This window comes from Neomonachus schauinslandi, chromosome 3, assembly GCF_002201575.2.
Source record: "Neomonachus schauinslandi chromosome 3, ASM220157v2, whole genome shotgun sequence".
In the NCBI taxonomy this organism is placed as follows: Eukaryota; Metazoa; Chordata; class Mammalia; order Carnivora; family Phocidae; genus Neomonachus; species Neomonachus schauinslandi.
This window is the reverse complement of record NC_058405.1, coordinates 184,428,883-184,445,963: the sequence shown is the minus strand read 5'-3', so window position 1 is coordinate 184,445,963 and position 17,081 is coordinate 184,428,883. Positions and strand designations below refer to the sequence as shown.

Below are 17,081 nucleotides of genomic sequence, written 5' to 3'. Positions count from 1 at the left end.
AAAGAAGATGTGGTGTATATATACAATGTATTACTATTCAGCTATCCAAAAAACTGAAATCTTGCCATTTGCAACGACGTGGATGGAACTAGAGGGTATTATGCTAAGCGAAATAAGTCAGTCAGAGAAAGACAATTATGATGTCACTCATATGTGGAATTTAAGAAACAAAACAGAGGAGCATAGGGGAAGGGAGGGAAAAATAAGATGATACGGAGAGGGAGACAAATCATAAGAGACTCTTAACTATAGGAAACAAACTGAGGGTTGCTGGAGGGGAGGTGGTGGGGGGATGGGGTAACTGGGTGATGGGCATTAAGGAGGGCACGTGATGTAATGAGCAGTGGGTGTTCTATGCGTCTGATGAATCACTGACCTCTACCTCTGAAACTAATAATACACTAAATGTCAATTAACTGAATTTAAAAAAGAGGAAAGAAACGGAGTCTTGGAAGTTATATAATTACTCTAGGTCATGGTGGGCAGCATGATGGTCCCGCAAAGGTGCTGCCCACGTCCTAATCCCTATAACCTGTGACTTTGTTAGGTTACCTGGCAAAAGTGAATTAAAGTTTCAGATGGAATCAAGGCTGCTAGTCCCTCACTTTAAAATAGGGAGATTATTTTGGATGATCCAGGTAGGCCCAATATAATTAAAAGGTCCTAAAAGGGAGGCAGAAGGGATGAGTCAGAGGGAGATGTGACTCTAGAAGGCCAAGAGTGTTGGCCTTAATGATGGAGGAGAGAGGCCACGTGCCACGGAATGTGGGCAGCATGTGGAGGCTGGAAAAGTCAAGGGAGCTGTCCTAGTCATCTTGGGCTGCTGTAACAAAATATCACACACCAGGGGTGCTTATAAACCAGGAAAATGTATCTCATAGTTCTGGAGGCTGGCAAGTCCAAGATCAAGGCGCCAGCAGATTTGATGTCTGGCGAGAACCCATTTCCTGGGTCAGAGACAGTCATCTTCTCGCCGTGTCCTCACATGGTGGGAGGGGTGGGCGAGCTCCCCGCGTTCTCTCTCGTAAGAGCACTCATCCCATCCGCGAGCAAGACCTAACCACCTCCTCAAAGGCCCTGCCTCCAAACACCATCACATTTGGGTTTGGGATTTCAACATGTGAATTTTCGAGGACCACAAGCATTCAGTCCATAGGAGAAAGGGATTTTCCCCTGAGCTTTCAGGAAGGAAACCAGCACTGCCCACAGCTGCATTTTAGTCCAGTGAGAGCTGTGTCCGACTTCCAACCTGCAGAACGGTGAGATAGCAAATTTGCGTCGTTTTACGATGCTAAGGGTGCGGTCATTTGCAGCAATAAGAAACTACTAGGAAGTCACATACCCAGAAAGGGGCAGAGCAAGGATCCACGTCTGGACTGTCTCACCGGAAGCCCACCCAGACATTGGACAGACTTCCTTTTTCTGCTGCAGAAGGAGCTCACAAAGCTACTGAGTTACCTGAGCCAGAAGTGTGGGAGCTGTGTTACTGTGGGGAGAGGCCAGGTAGGCTAATCTGGCTGCTCAGGAACCTGTGGTTAGAATGCAGTTCAGATCTGTTCAGTTAATTCAACAAGGAAGCCATGAAGCTGATGTGTCTTTAGTGCTGTGTCAGCCTATGTCAGCAAATCAAAATCTAAGCCTGTTAGTGCCTCAGGGTTAAGAAATCAAAATGCTAAGGACAAACAATCACGAACAGCCAACGAGGCTTTCAACCACTTTCAATCAAATAATTTCCTTTCTCTGCTTCTGTACTTTCTCTGTCTCTTCTCCCTGTGGCCCTGACCAGGTAAGTGCCCCTAAGCACTTCCGGTTTAGCGCTGCCCAACGTGAGTTGAGTTTTTGCTCAAATAAATGCTTAACACTTTTAAGATGCCTCAGTTCATCTTATAACAGATCCTAACAGCCTTGCACGATCTCCCCCGGAGTGGACAGTCACACTCTTTCCTCCCGTGGGAAAGCATCTGAAATTTGCTCATTTGGTCAACACATTTTTTGAGTGCCTGTGATGGGCAAGCATGAAGTGTATTCTATCAGAATATGGTGGTGACCGTGACAGACGTGGAAACTTCTTGTCCACCTGGAGGTTGCCATCTCATGAGGAAGAGAAAGGCTAATCCTCCCAATAACACTACCATGATCACCAGCCCCACTTCGCAATCAAGGAGGCTGCCGCCTAGCAGCTTTAGGCCATGTCCAAGGCCCTGGCGCTGTAGCAGGGAGGGCTTTGACCCCAGAGTCTAATTCCTGAGCTAGGAATCACAATGTTTCTCTGAGGAAGGGCACACTTGTTGCTTACCTGTGTTGCAGAATTCAGACTGATTCCTACAGCAAGGGCAGAGGAGAGCAAGCCCGGTGGTGAATTCCTGGGAACCAGGGAAGGACCAAGGCAGTCGGGTCCTTGAAAAAAAAGAAGGGGATCAGGACATTATAATTATGTCCAGATGTCTAAGAGTCTTATAGTATGTCGGCATGGAAAACTAGGCTATAAGAGAACGTTTGATGCTATTAAAAGGCGTTCATGGGTTGTGGTTAAATAGAAAAATTAGGTTGTAGAACAGTATCTTATGAGCCTCTCTCCGCTTTTGGGGTAAAAAAATGTACATACAGTTTTTTTTTAAAAAGCTGCATAAATACACTTCAATGTGTTAACTTGAGTGTAACTAGGTTATGGATATAGAGGTGCCAGGATTAGCAAATAAAAAAAATAGGACATCCAGTTAAATTTGAATTTCAGATAAACTGTGAATAATTTTTTAGAACAAGCAAGTCCCACGCAATTATTCATTGTTTATCCCAAACCCACATTTAACAGGATGTCCTTTTTTTTTAATCCAGCAACCGTTTATGTGGGATTTTGTTTACCAGTGTTTTTTATAATGAATACACACTACTCTTGAAATGCAAAGGGGGAATCAAGCGGAGGCCTGCCGTGGTAAGGAGGATTCGTTATAGAGGTGTGCACGGGGCATTCCTGGATTCGCAGGGGACCAGTCACCTGCAGCATAAACTCTGCCCTCGCGCACCGGGGTCCTGGCCTGCGCGGCGATGCCCGGAGCGGGCTGAGCGGCGCCGACCAACAGGTGGCGCTGCCGGGCTGCTGTCCCGGAGGACCGGGATCGGAGCATCAGGGCAGAGGGAAAGATCAACAGTGCCTCCTCTCGGATCCGGGTGGCTTTTGGATCCAGGTGGCCCTGAGGAGTCCCCAGGGGCAGGGCTAGGGGTTCAGGAAGAGCTGGGTGCAGAGTTGGAGCTCTATTTCCAAAGCACACCGCTCGCCCCTTTCCCCCAGAACTGCGGGGTTGACTGTGGACGTGTCCGTGGGCTGAACCGAGATGCAGCCACCTGAGCCCTCCTGTGTGTTCTGTTCCCTTTCCTCCATCTCCACAAAGATACCTCCTCATTGACTCAGCTCAAATGCCTCCGGGGACTCAGTCATTGCCCTGGGATGGAGGGCAAGGACTGATCTTGTTTCCTGCTGGTCCAGCCTGGCAGTGATGTGGTGGGGAGGGAGGAACAGGAGGGGGCGGGGAGAGGCACCCAGCACAGCCACCAACCCTTGATTCTATCTAGAGGGACTTTTGGGGCGAATGTAACTCTGGGAGCTGCCAAAGTATTGGGAACTGCCTGGCTGGAAAGAGAAAGATCCAGGAAAGAGGAGTTTGGATACCTGGATCTCTTTGGGTAGAACAGGGCAGGGGAGAGCCTCGGGGGTCAGCCCAGCCTGGAAGGGAAAGGCAGAGAGAATGAGAGGGAGAACCAGAATCCTCAGCCATCCCCAGAAGGCCTTGGTGGGGCAGTTGTTGGGGTGTGGTGGTTAATTTTATGTGTCGACTTGGCACCCATATATTTGGTCAAATGTTATTCTAGATGTTTTTAGGAATGTATTTTTTAGATAGGCTTAACATTTAAATCAGTAGACTTAGGGAAAGCAGACTGTTTGCCATGATGTGGGTGGGCCTCATCCAATCAGCTGAAGGCCTTAAGACTGACCTCCCTCAAGAGAGGAGGAATTTGTGAGCAGAATGCCTTTGGACTCAAACTGCAGCATTAGCTCTTCCCTGGGTCTCCAGCTTACCCTGCAGATGTTGGATTTGCCAGCTTCCAGAATCATGTGAGCTAATCCCTTAAAACAAATCTCTCTCTCTCTTTCTCTCTCCCCATCGTATTTGGTTGTTTTTCTGGAGAATGCTGACTGATACAGGGAGCCCCAGAGCCCTGACTGAGATTGGCAGACCTGAGAATTCTCTGGGATGGTCAACCTTTGATGAGCATCTACTATGTGTCACACTCTGCATCAGGCACCCGGCACAGCGACTCTCTGGAGAGGTACTGGACCTGGGCAATGAGGTGAGGAGAAAACCCTCTCTTAGCAGCTTATCCCAGAATTCCTCTTGGTGGGAACAATCTCTGTTTGGGAAAATATCTTAGAGTCACTTGGATTAGTGAGAGCCACAGGTGTGAGCATCCTCCCTCTTCCTCTCTACTTTGCCTCAGTGACTTTATCCAACACCTTCTCTGCCCAGCCTTGCACAGACTGTTCTTTGGCCCATTTAAGGGGGGTGATTAGGGGCCTTCCTTCTGCCCTCAGGGAGTTTGGGTCAGGGTCATGAGAAGAATAATACACAGTGACTTGCCATGCACAAGCCCATAATGTAGGAAAGCCAACTATGAAATCTTGGAAATGAAAAAAGAAAAGAGAAAAATCCCTTTTCCCTCCCTGCCACCTCCATTTTCAAACTAGATCTGCCCCAGGGCAAGGAATAGCCTACCTACAGTGCAAGGAAACAAACTGAGTTTTGCTTTACAGCCTCAAGATCTGGCTCTTGGTGGTTTAAAGGTGATCTCTGAGAGTGATTTTGGGTAAAGGAATTTTGGTTTCTTGTACTGACCTTTGAAACTCCTGCTCACCCCTCAGGAAATCTGGGACTTCCCAGAGCAGAGTCCAAGGCTAGCGTGCCAAAGCCATTAGCAGTTAATTGCCAAATGGGTTTTCTCAGAAGCCTGGGTCCGGCATAAAGTGGGCAGTCAGCAAATGCATGTCCAGGGGGTCAAACAAGATCAAGGCCCAAGGTCATAGAGTCCACTGGAAAGTGAGCTAGCTGGGGCCTGGGGTGGCCGGCAAAGGGGGGGGTGCTTGGAAATGGGCCCTGAAGAGGGGTTATCATTTGCATAGCTGGGAAGGGGTTTGAGGCCCAGCAGCATTTCCCAGAATGCCTTCTGTTTTTTTCTCGAGAAGTGGCAAGAGCCCGAGGGAGTGATGGGTTTCTCAGCACAGTTCTGGTATGAGTGGCCCTGACCACAAGCTGCCAGTACCACACCAGAAAGAAAGAAAGAAAGAAAGAAAGCGTAACCACTGCCTCCCATCCCCCGTGTTGTGTGAGAGTCTCATCCTGTAGTGGCTTGAATGGTGGCCCCCAAAAGATGTCCACATTAGAATTCGCGAGACCTGCGAATATGACCTAATTTGGAAACAGGCTCTTTGCAGACATAGCTGAGGATCTCGAGATGCGGAGGTCTGTCTATGGGATCATTGCCTGGATGGGCCCTAAATCCTATGACGAGTGTCCTCGCGAGAGACACACAGAGGAGAGACGCCCAGACGGAAGAGGAGAAGGCCGTGTGAACACGGAAGCAGAGACAGGAGTGCTGAAGCCACCGGCCAGCAAACGCCCAGAGCCCCCCGAAGCAACATCTCCCTTAGAGCTTCCAGAGGGAGTGTGGCTCTGTCGACACCTTGACTTTGGACTTGGAGCCAACCGAGCGGCACGACCACCAGTTGCCGTGGTTGTGGGCCACCAAGTTGATGGGCATTTGTTGCAGGAGCCCCAGGAAATGAATACACATCGCAACCCACATCTTCTACGAATTCCTGGGGGCTTGCACTCCTGAGACTCTTCTTCCACACGTGCCCGATTTTGCCCCATTTTGCCCCATGTCCACCTGCAAGTGAGACGGTCCCCTCGTCTTGTGCCACGTGAAATGTATTTGCACCAAGAATTTCTTGTTCTTAGGAAACCGTGGAGCAGGAGTGTAGCAGAGATGGGTTCCGTTCTCTAGCACACACACTGAGTCTTCCCTTCTCCAGATTTGGGTAAATAAAACGATCCCCAATCTTTTACAGAGTGAACTCGACACCTGCGGGTAGCGAATCCTGAGAAACGGAATCGTGCCCACGAGTGTGTGTGTGTGTGTGGCAGAGAGAGAGAGAGAGAGAGTGTTAGCGTGTGTGTTCCCCACGCCCCTCTCTGCCTTCCCATCCCCACCACCTCCAGGGAAGGGGGGAAAGGCATCCTTCCAACCAGCAAGCCAGAGGAGCCTGGCCATTGGGATAGGAGATGCTGCCCGGAGTTTGCTTCTGAGAACAAAGAAGAATGAAATAAAAGAAGACTGCTCAGGACTGAAGGCTTTCATGTGTGTCCTTCTGGCCGTGGTGGGGGAGGTTTCTGGAGGAGCAGGGCAGGCTCCGGCCACACAGAGCCTCCATGATGACTCACAGATCCTCGGCTGGCCCATGCCTCCCCTCTGTGTGCCTGGCTGTCATGCAGTGGCCTGCATGGAGGACGGTCACCCCCCTTCACTGCTGGCCTTTTCCAGGATGTCCCTTTGAGGCTATAACCATCTAGCCGGTTATACAAGTCAGAACCCCGGGATTTTTCCCCGACCCCTCCTCCTTATCGTTCCCCAAACCCATCCCAGCCCCAGAGCCCCAGAGTGTTTGTCTTGCTTGTCGCTGAAGTGTCATCTCAGCAGTTTTCCCTTTGCCACCTCTGTTGGCCCCTTGTTCCTCCCTCTGTGGCCTTTGTCATGGTTACAATTTGCCTTGAGATGAGAAACCACCGCTGCTTGTCCTCTGGGGGTGTCCCTAGTGCCCCAAACAGCGCCAGGTGCTCAAGAAGTACTTGTCAAACAATTGAATAAATGAGTGAATGAGTGAGCAAATGCTATGTTGAGCCAGGGTGGTGCTGCAAAGAAACAGAAAGGCTACCCCAGCAGAGTCTGAGATCCTCTTAGGAATAGCCCCAGGTGTCCTGGATGATAAGAAAGGGGAACCCCTGACATGGTAGGTAGACCGCCCCCCCGCCACCTGAGCGCAGGGCTGGAACCAGCCAGGAGCCTCACAGGTCCCGGAACCTGGCATGGGTGAGGAATGCCCATCCCAGCTCTTGGGGCTTCGGGAGACTCTTCCTCTCCACCCAGCTGGTGTTTGTCAGCTGTGTTTTCCATTCATTAAACTTTTCCAAAGGGTGTTGGGTTCAGAGTGTCTGCGAATGGTGGGTGCTGAATGGGGCAAGGGGGTTCAGGGAACGTGAAATGCACACCCTTCCTGCTGCCATCAGGACGACTTCAAAGGAGGGTTCGTCCAGTATAATTCAGGGAGCCCTTCTAAACTTCCACTGTGGGGGGCAGCCCGCCTTGGGTCCGGCAGCAAGCTCTATTACAACCCGCTCCGTCCACCCTGCAACTGCCCCCAACCCGACATTTAATTTTGAAATTGTCAAACCTACAGAAAAGTTGAAAAAAGACTACACGAAATAACTACCCCCCCCCACACCTTCCCCTAGATTCTCCAACTGTTAACATTTTGTTATATTTGCTTTCTCTTTCTCGCCCCCTTTCTCTGTGTATTTTACATACTTTTATTTTGCTGAACAATTTGCAAGCAAGTTGCTGACATCTTGATGCTTCACTTCTAAATATCTCAGCATCTCCTACTAAGGATGTTCTGCCACAAAACCACAAGACCATTTTCACAGCCATAATAGCATCCAGTGTACCATCTGTATTCAAATCTCTACCATTGTCCCCCAAATGTCGTTTAAAGTTGGATTTCTTTTTCTGCCATCCAGAATCCAGTCGAAGTTCCCATATGATATTTGGTTATGTCTCTTTAGTCTCCTGGCATCTAAAGTAGTCTGTCACTTTTAATGTCGTTGCTGTGGCTCTTGGTTTGTTCTGGTGACCCTGGCTCTTTTGAAGAGTCCCGGCCAGTTGGCGTGTGGGATGTCCCCCAATGCTGGATTAATCTGGTTATTTACTCATGGCTACATTCAGGTATAATACGTTGGGCAAGAGTATGACCTAGGTGATAGTGTGTCCTGCTGCTTGAGTCACATCAGAGGGCAAATAATGTCGGTTGTGCCCTCTTGGTGGTGCTGAGTGATGCTCTCCATTTTCTCCTTTGCGATTACAAAGTAGTTCGTGGGATCCTCACATGGGCCTGGCCTCAACTGAGTATCTTGCTCACCTAATAGTTGGAGCCATCAGTGGCGAGGCTTGCCTGAATCAAGTACCACAAGGGGGGTTGCAAAGTGGTGGTTGTACATTCTTTTATTCCTTCCACATTTATGAGCTGGAATTTCCCCCATCTCTTTCCCTAAAAATCGCTGTGGATTCATGGATTTAAAAAAAAATGTGTTATAACCTGACACCACCATTATCCATTTTGGTGTTCATATAATCCCACATCAAGCAGCGGGAGTCCTTCAAGTCAGCTCCCGCATCCCTTGCATGTGATCACAATTTATCTTTGGCACCATATGATATTCTGGGCTCATGCTGCATATTTTTAGCCCTAGACCTAGAATTAACCACTTCTTCAAGGAGTCCTGGTTCCCTTAGTGGTGAATGACAGCTAGAAAACAAGAACACAGGGGACCTGGGTGGCTCAGTCGGTTAAGCATCTGCCTTCGGCTCAGGTCATGATCCCAGGGTCCTGGGATCAAGCTCTGGGTGGGGCTCTCTGCTCAGTGGGGAGCCTGTTTCTCCCTCTGCCTGCCGCTCTCTCTGCTTGTGTGCTCTCACTCTGTCAAATAAATAAAATCTTAAAAAAAAGAACGCAGCGTGTGATGTGTGTTCATTGGTACAAGAGTGTTGTTGCTTCTAGGTCTGTCAGTGAACAGAAACTGGAAACTCATTTTTACAAGATTATTTATTTATTTGAGAGAGAGAAAATGTGTGTGGGGGGGGAGCAGACTCCCTGCTGAGCAGGGATCCCGATGCGGGGCTCCCTCCTAGGACCCCGAGATCATGACCTGAGCTGAACAAAGGCAGATGCTTAACCGACTGAGCCACCCAGGCGCTCTGGAAACTCATTTTCCAAACGATCATGAGTTCAAACTGATATTTCTACCTCAGATTTAACATTGTAGGGTTTTTCTTTAGCTTCTTTTACTTATTACTAGTGTTTTTTTCTCTTACAGTAAAATATGTATTTCCTTAATACTATATTATGCATAAAAGAGTTTCAGAATTACAAGACCAATGGTATTACTAATAGTACACCTACCAAATAAAACGTAAATTGTTTTTTTTTTTTTTGCAGTTGATTTTGTTCTTAGAACAGATCCCACTAGGGATATACAGTCCGAGTACTCGAATTCATTCCTTGCTCTGTGTGGTTGTCAGCCTGATATAAAATCAGTTTGTTTTGTTCCTGTTTGCACTCTATGGTAGGGTTTGCCTTATCCCATCCTTGCAAAATTTTATTTTATTTATTTATTTATTTTTATTTTTTTTTAAAGATTTTATTTATTTATTTGAGAGAGAGAATGAGAGAGAGAGAGCATGAGAGGGTGGAGGGTCAGAGGGAGAAGCAGACCCCCTGCCAAGCAGGGAGCCCGATGCGGGACTCGATCCCGGGACTCCAGGATCATGACCTGAGCCGAAGGCAGTCGCTTAACCAACTGAGCCACCCAGGCGCCCCTATTTTATTTTTTTTTGCACACATAAAACATTTCTAAGGTTCAAAGTTAAAATGACATAAAAAGGTATGTAAGAGAAGTCTCACCGCCATCCCTATTCCATCCACCTTGTTCCCTCCCACCAACATGGTTAACCTTTTTTGTTAGTTTCTGTTATACTCCCTGTGTTTCTTTTCATGAAACTAACACAGGTATTCTCATTTTCTCATCTTTCTTATACAAAGACAGTAGAATATATTTCCTCTTTGTCATATTATCCTGAACTTAAAAAAAAAAAAAGAAGAAGAAACTAGGATAATGAGAACATCACTAGGAAAGAAACAAGAGACTGAAAAATTCATTCAATCTTCTATTCCATCAATATGAAAAAAGATATGCCAAGAGCTTTGTGCTTTCCCTTTTAAATGAGGATTTTTTTTTTTTTAAGGACAAAATAGATAGAATAAAACCAGTGTCAGTCCCAATTATTGTCATATGTTTGGGTATACATAGAAGTTCTATGTGTGCTTTGAGGTTGCTGTGACTGGGTTTTATAAAAATGATTTACAAATAGGTTTGCTTCCTAGAGTAAGCTACAGGTATGCTATTTAAATAAGAATTGGAAATGGACCACAGTAAGAGAGTTATATATTATACCTTTCCAATAATCTTAGAATAAATACATGTACATAAACATTTAATCTCTTAATTAGAGATTATATAATTATAAAGCTTGTTCTATTGCATATTGAAGGCAAAAGGGTAAGACTATATAGTAACAAGAGTTTGTAAGGGATAAACAATAATAGATCTCTTATAATAGAATAAAAACAATGTCTAATAAAATGGGTCTTATTTATAATATCTATTATATATACATGTTAGAATTTAGTAAAGTATAATAGTATGATTTTTCCTGTACTCAATTTTATTTTGAAAGACATAAAAGGAAATAATATATCTGTGATCTATACTTTTCTTAAATGCTTGTGGTAACTGAGCACCTTAGATACTTAAATAAAAGGAAACACACACACACACACACAAAAATAGACCTCAGGTGCTCACTTTCATTTCCTCCTGTTTGAGAATGTTCTGACTTCACATGGAATACATTCAGTGTTGGCTTCTGTTAACTGGCACTGAGAATTAGGGAGGCCCCTGGGATACCTTTGATACCAGGGCATTGGAAATACCTGGGTCTTCCTGGGGTTTGCATGACCCCCAGACTCTGAGAGTGATGGGAAAACAGTAAGATGGAAGCCCAAATTAGGGTGAAGGTCATGCAGCAGGCTGACCTCTCCCCCCCCTGGCTTCCAGACCTCTGGTTTCTCTTGGGATGTGGGTGGCTCTGGAGATGGGATATTGACCCCGGAGGACTAAGATTAAATATTGCAAGGAGAGAGGCAGTTTCTGTGACCAACGCTTGCCTCAGTCAAAATACACACTTAAAAAAATTGAGATAAGATTCACATCACATAAAACTTGACCACTAACCTTTTTAAAATGTGTATTTAGTGGCTTTCAACACATTCACAATGCTGTATAACCACATTTTCATCACCCCAAAAGGAAACTTCGTACCTATGAAGCAGTTACACTCCATTTCCCCTTCCTCCCAGCCCCTGGCAATCACTACGCTGCTTTCTGTCTTTATGGATTTGCCTCTTCTTGACATTTCCTATAAATGGAATCATATGTATGCGCCCTTGATGTCTGGCTTCTTTCACTTGCCTTAATGGTTTCAAGGTTTGTCCGTGTTGCAAATGTATCAGGACTTCATTGCTTCTTATGACTGGATGTGCCACGTTTCTCCATTTCTCAGCTGGTGAACAGCTGGGCTGCTTCCATCTTTTGGCCCCTACGGACGGTGTTGCTATGAACATTCTTACATAAATCTTATACCAATCTGAACACCTATTTGCTATTTTTTTTTTTTAAGATTTTATTTATTTATTTGACAGAGAGACACAGCCAGAGAGGGAACACAAGCAGGGGGAGTGGGAGAGGGAGAAGCAGGCTTCCCGCTGAGCAGGGAGCCCGATGCGGGGCTCGATCCCAGGACCCTGGGATCATGACCTGAGCCACCCAGGTGCCCCTGTTTTCTATTCTTTTGAGCGTATCCCTAGAGTGGAGTGGCTGGGCCATATGGTAACTCTACGTTTAACCCTTCGAGGAGCCGCCGGACTGTTTTTCACGGCAGCTGTTTTCCATTCTCGCCCGCGATGTATAGGGGTTCCAATTTCTCCACATCCTTGCCAACACTTTTTATTTTCTGTGTTTTTGGTGATAGCCATCCTAATGGGTGTGAAGTGGGCAAAGTACGTGCTTTTGTCACGAGCTTGAGATGTACGTTATATGCTCTCGTCATGTTGCCCTTTAGTTTCATGAGGTGACCTAAGGCTTCCATTTCCCTTTAAGATGAGTCTTTGTTGTCTTTTAAGTTGGTGATCCAGGGATTCCATGGCTATAGGAGAGGAATCCTGGTATATACGAAGCATGATGTTAGCTGAACATTTGTAAGAAACCTCAAATCGAATCTTTACTGCATATAGTCGCACCATGTATTATGGGAGTACAGGAACACAGAGGTGATATTATTAACTTGGGTGGAGGGGTGTGAAGTACCTAATGAGACAGGTGACCTTTAGGACTGCTTTTGAAATCTACAACGATTGGTGTGATCAAGGTAACCTGGCCCAGGCCTGAGGTACCCAGGCCTTGTAACAAAACCACATGAATGGGGAGAGTAGTGCTTCTCAGGGCCAGTCGGCTCTCCACTGGGGGAGTTTTTCAGCCAGACACCTTACTGTGTTGCTTAGGGCCTTAGCAGCAAGGAGGCCAGGTCCCGGGGGTTGGGGGACCCAGTGAGTCAGAGCCCAAGCCCAGGGAAGGTGAGAATTACCACTTCCTGTATATGAAAAATAGAGAGATGTCTGTCCCCCGCCCCCAGCCACAGGGGCCAAGATTCAAATTGGATTCTTTCACCAATCCTCAGCCTCAAGCTCCCCACAAACTCCTGGAAACCCAAGGAGTTTGAAGAGGGGAGGTCCCCGGTAGTTTTCCTTACGGCTGTTCATGATTTTAATTATGGCTATTTTTCAGGGTTGGTGGCCGAACAGATGTTCATAACGTTCATTCAATAATCGAGATTTTATCTCGTGTAACCCTCATGCCAGCCACGTAAAGTACCAGTGAGGTGTGAAATTGGAGGAATCCTACCTCGTGGACCAGGCAAAGCTGGACAGATGAGGGGGGACTGTGTGGGGGATCTACCTGAAAGGATGGATGTGACTGAGATGGAATTGAGGGGAGGAAGGACCGGTTAGAGGCACAAAGGAAACGTGGGTCCCGCATACACATACTGACCAAACGTGAGCGTCCCCAAGTGGGAGGGACTTCTAGAATAAAACCACAGATCTGAAATATATGTAAAAATTATTGTGGCAATTTTATTTTAAAAGTTCCATGGCCTGGGCGCCTGGATGGCTCAGGGGGTTAAGTGTCTGCCTCTTGATTTCCACTCAGGTCGTGCTCTCACAGGGTCCTGGGATCCATTGGAACCCCAAGTCGGGCCCCTGGATTCACAGGGGTTTTGATTGCATTTCCTCAATGGTCAGTGATGTGGAGTATCTTTCCATGTGCTTAGTGGCCCTTTGTATATCTTTTTTGGAGGAATGTCTATGCAAGTCGTTTGCTCGTTTTTGAATCAGGTTGTTTATTTTTGTTTTTGTTTTTGAGTTTTAGGAGGTCTGTATATATTCTGAATATCAATTTCTTATCAAATACGTTGTGGATTTTGTTTCACATGAGTTTGGAACTTTTCAACCTTGCAAAATTTTGAGATACAAAGAATCCCCAAACTAGGCTTTTACTCGAATGATTCATAGTGTAAATGTATAATTAAATTAATTAAATTGTATAACTAAAAATTGGAGAGCCCATCTTAATTTATTTAGTTTGATGTTATAAATGCAAGTACACCATCGCTTCTCGGCCTTTTGGCTACAATCAAGTGTAGTATCTGTTCTTATCAGTTTAATAAATGCAAGTACACCAAACAATTTTATAACGATTAGAGTTGTGATAAAATTTAATCTTTGTTATTCTGCTTAATATTCTCATTTAGATCTGCATTATGTGTTGCACTATAAAGGATAAGTTGTTTTTTAAAAAGTTATCTAGCTAACACATTGTCTCAACTATCAATCTACTTTCGGCTGTATGTATTGGGCAGTTCTTGGTAACTGTTTTGGTTTATAAAATAAATGCCTTTCCCAGTCACCATTAATTCTTGCAGCATTTTTCTCTGTCAGATCATTTTTTTTCCCTTAAACGTTTGGTAGAATTCACCAGTGAAACCATCTGGAACTGGTGCTTTCATTTTTTTGAAGGACTTTTCAATTTCTTTGAATAGACTTATTTAGATTATCTATTTCTCCTTATGTGAGTTTTGGTAGATACTGGTTTAAAAAAAAAAAGATTTTATTTATTTATTTATTTATTTTTATTTAGAGAGAGCACAAACAGGGGGCGGGCAGGGGGAGAGGAAGAGAGAGAATCTCAAGCAGATTCTGCACTGAGTGCAGAGTCCAATGCGGGGCTCAATCTCAGGACCCCGTGATCATGACCTGAGCTGAAATCAAGAGTCAGATGCTTAGCTGACTGAACCACTCAGGTGCCCTTAGATTGTGTGTTTTAGGAATTGGTTCATCTCAATTATCAAATTTGTGGGCATAGAGCTGTTCGTAATAGTCTTATATTATCCTTTCGATGTTCATGGGATCAGTAGTGACTGCCCCTCTTTCTTTTCTGATATTAGTACTTTTTGTCTTCTCTCTTTGGTTACCTTGGCTAAAGGTTTATCAATTTTATTGCCTTTTTTTCCAAAGAACAAGTTTTTGGTTTTGTTGATTTTATCTATTAATTTCTCGTTTTCAATTTTATTGACTTTTACTCCAATTCTTGCTATTGTTTTCTTCTGCTTGTTTTGGGTTTCTATTACTCTTCTTTCTCTAGCTTCTCTAGGTAGAAGCATAGATTATTAATTTTAGATCTTTCTTCTTTTCTAGTATGTGCATTCAATATTATAAATTTTCCTCTAAGCACTGCTTTTGCTGCATCCCACAAATTTTGATAAGCTTTAGTTTCATTTTCATTTATGATATTTTCAAAATAATTTTTTGTGACTTCTTTGGTCCATATGTCATTTAAAAATGTGTTGTTTAGTTTCCAAATATTTGGGGATTTTGCAGCTATCTTTCTATTATTGACTTCTAGTTTAATTTCACTATGGTCTGAGAACATAATTTATATGATTTCTATTCTTTTAAACTTGTTTAGGTCTGTTTTACAGCCCAGAATGTGATCTATCTTGGTGACTGTTCCATATGAGCTAGAGGAGAATGCGTATTACGCTGTTGTTGGGTGAAGTATTCTGTAAATGCCAGTTGGATCTAGTTGATTGATGGTGCTGTTCGGTTCAACCGTATCTTTATTGTTTTTCTTTCTGTGTGTCTGTGCATATCCCTGTGTGCTCTCTTCTTATGAGGACACCAATCATTGGATTCAGGGTCCACCCTAAACCAGTATGACCTCATGTTAATGTAACTAATTACATCTGCAAAAGATCCTATTTCCAGATAAGGTCACATTCTGATCCATGTGAGGTTCCATGTGAACATGTGAATTTTGGGGGGACATTATTCCACTCACTACGCTTACCACCATATCAACAGACTCCAGTATAATAAAAGTGGATTATGACTGAGAGAGCTGCAAGACACAGACTACTTAAGATGGAGTTCTTAGGGAAACCCAAAACAACAGAAGAGGGGGAAAAAAAATAAATAAAAGCAGGAATCTGGAGGAAACTGAAGTCTCTGGCACCAACAACTACAGCAAACGTTAAACACAGCCTAGATCCTCATCAGATTAACCTAAAACCATCCACTAAAAGCCTGATTAGCTCAGGTCCTATTATCTCATACATCACATCTGACCTTCAACAAAAAATTACGAGCCATGCTCCAAGTCAACCAAGCAGTCTGAAGAGACAAAGCAAGCATCCGGACCAGACTCAGGTAGGACAATGATTCTGGAATTGTCAGGGAATTGGAAAGGCCGATGATGATGGTGTTGAGGGCTCTAAAGGAAGGGGTGGACAGCCTGCAAAAACAGATGGGTGATGAAAGCCGAGGCCAGCGGGCTGAAGGAGCTGCCATCGTCTCCTTGCCCTTCGCCCCAGGGCACATAAGGCTCTGGTAAAGCAGTTTTTCTGGATTCAAGCCTTTATTAAAGAGAACAAAATGCTCTGGCCTTTCAAAATGGTTACATTCCCCCTGAGTGTGTTGGAAAATGGTTACTTTTCCCTCCCCTTGGTTGACGCATGGAGATTTTTTTTCCGGAACCTTCACAGTGATAGCCTGGTGGGGCTCCTGGAAGTAAAGCCCAGGCAAGTGTGGGACTCCAGGGCTTTTAGCTGTCAGGCTAGCCCACACTCAGCCTCCCGCAGTTCATCAGACTGTTCAAGTGTTCCTATTCCTACGGATTGCGGGCTCTGATGGCAGCTTCCGCTCCCGGTAAGTCACATTTCTCTGTATTCTCCCCCTCTCTCCAGATTTCAGGCTGCTGGCTTGCCCTATGGCCTCAATTCTCCAATGGAGCTAAGAAAAGCTGTTGATTTTCAGTTTGTTCAGGTTTTTTTTTTTTCTTGTGAGGATGGAAGGAACTGACTTCCAAACTCTTTATGTGTGAGAGTTGCCTTGTGGCGGCTTCTTGTTATGCAGAATTCTACAGTTTGATATTGCAATTCTATCTTCCTACTAATTCTTCTTTTTTTTCCTTCTTAAAGGCATTTTGCTCCCTCTGCTGAAGACTATAGGGAAACAGATGGCGAGTAACAAAAATAAGAAACATGAGAAAGTTATAAAGGCCCAGAATCTTACAAACTCGCTCAGAGTAATGATTTTCTGGTCTGGGATTTTGACTTCCCCTCTAGAAATTTGTTGAAACCTTAGTAACTTCTCCTGTATCTGACCTTCAGGGATGATGGTCATTGCTCTTTCCTGTTGCCAAGCATTTCTTATCTTGTCCTTCTCCAAAACTGTTTCTTCTGTGTTTCCTTGTCTTGCTGTTACTTTGTAAACAGTTTGAGGTCCAAGGCTCAGTCTTCTCTGTCCTCGATGGTTGTCTGCAGTCTTGTACAAAGCCAGGCTGTGATAAGGACTCTGGGAAAATGGACCATCAGTTGAACTGGATTCTTTCCCCAGTTGGTTTGGTGTAGTATGAATCACCCATGTCACTAAGAGGCCACTTACTAGCACATAAGCCCAGACATGCATCCACGTGTCCAACCCATGAGGCTGGCTCCAACAGGGACAGATGGCTCCCAGGAAGAGC

General features: G+C 45.1%; 1 pseudogene; it reads left to right on the top strand.

Annotated features, from left to right (window-relative positions):
• Positions 1 to 13,665: 13,665 nt before the first annotated feature.
• On the top strand, positions 13,666 to 13,782 carry LOC123324527 (annotated as a pseudogene).
• The last annotated feature ends 3,299 nt before the right edge of the window (positions 13,783 to 17,081 follow it).